At 38.5% G+C, this 1,254-nt stretch overlaps 1 long non-coding RNA gene across 1 annotated transcript; it reads left to right on the forward strand.

Annotated features, from left to right (window-relative positions):
* Positions 1-61: 61 nt before the first annotated feature.
* On the forward strand, positions 62-1,209 carry LOC105888427. Its single transcript, XR_001161880.2, has 2 exons — positions 62-308; positions 1,158-1,209. It is a non-coding gene; the product is annotated as an uncharacterized LOC105888427 (long non-coding RNA).
* The last annotated feature ends 45 nt before the right edge of the window (positions 1,210-1,254 follow it).

The following is a 1,254-nucleotide window of genomic DNA, read 5'->3' on the forward strand; positions in this document are numbered from 1 at the left end:
AAGCTCTAATTCTAATCATCATTTATGGATTAGATTTTGTAAGCATTCTATGAGCTAAAGATTCTACCCTTTTTCATTTCAAAGAGGATACAATCCACTGGCAGCGTCCTGGGAAAGTTCAAGCAGCTGAGACACTTTATTACCAACCCCGGGCTCCTTCTGCGGAAGTGGAGATGACATCTTACGTGCTCCTTGCCTATCTTACTGTCCAGCCTGCCCCATCTTCAGGGGACCTCTCCAAGGCATCACGCATTGTGAAGTGGATTACCAAGCAGCAAAACCCCCATGGTGGTTTCTCCTCCACTCAGGTCTGTGGAGAGGCTCTAGGAGGAAAAATAAATGTATTAATATGTATGGATTAACTAGTACATTAATGAATGAATGAATAATTCGATGGTTTGCATTTCTAATTCACACCCTCTCCATCCCTCTGTCATCTGCCCTATCATTTTCTGTGTAGACTACTGTTATGTCTTTTATACACTCTCATATCTTCTGTCCTTAAGCGGACCCCCCCAACAGTAGATCAATTTCCCAAAGCAATGTTTTCATGAAATTACTTCCCTTTGAAAGGAAATCTTGTTTTTACCCGAAGCCTGAAATTATTGGATATCTAACCCCAAATATATCCTCTACCCAGTAAATTTGAATGCACCAATCTAATTTGGTAAAGACCTTTGAAGTTTCTGGAGTTGGCTCACTGTCATTTTCGTGTCATCACATAGAACATTCCTCACCCTGGCACTTCTGGATGCCTCTCTACTGTCTTTATAAACCCTTCTCATTATTCAGAGACAATCTTCTCTTACTATTCTAGTCCACAGTTTCCTCTTCCTTCTCTGAAGTTTCATGACAAATATTGTTACATAATTTATAAGTAATTGAAGTAACCTCCCTTTGTGTCAAGTATTTAAGTCTTATTTCCACATGTATATTGTAAACTACCTGTACAAAGAAACTTTTTATTTCTTGCAAAAGTACCTAGAATAGTTCATCATTAATAACTAGATCTGAACTGAAATGAAATTGAGATAATGGACTATGCTTATGACTAAGAAATTCTGAAAGCAGATAGTGTCACTCATTATAATATACATCTCATGTGATTTCGCTGCCTTCCTCTCCTATGATTTCTGCATCTGTCTTTTGTTTTTTAGGATACAGTGGTCGCTCTCCAAGCCCTCTCCAAATATGGAGCAGCAACTTTCACTAAAAATGAGAAAGCAGCTTTGGTCACTGTCAAATCTTCAGATG

Source organism: Otolemur garnettii, unplaced genomic scaffold (genome assembly GCF_000181295.1).
Source record: "Otolemur garnettii isolate 467f Iridium unplaced genomic scaffold, OtoGar3 scaffold00758, whole genome shotgun sequence".
Classification (NCBI taxonomy): domain Eukaryota; kingdom Metazoa; phylum Chordata; class Mammalia; order Primates; family Galagidae; genus Otolemur; species Otolemur garnettii.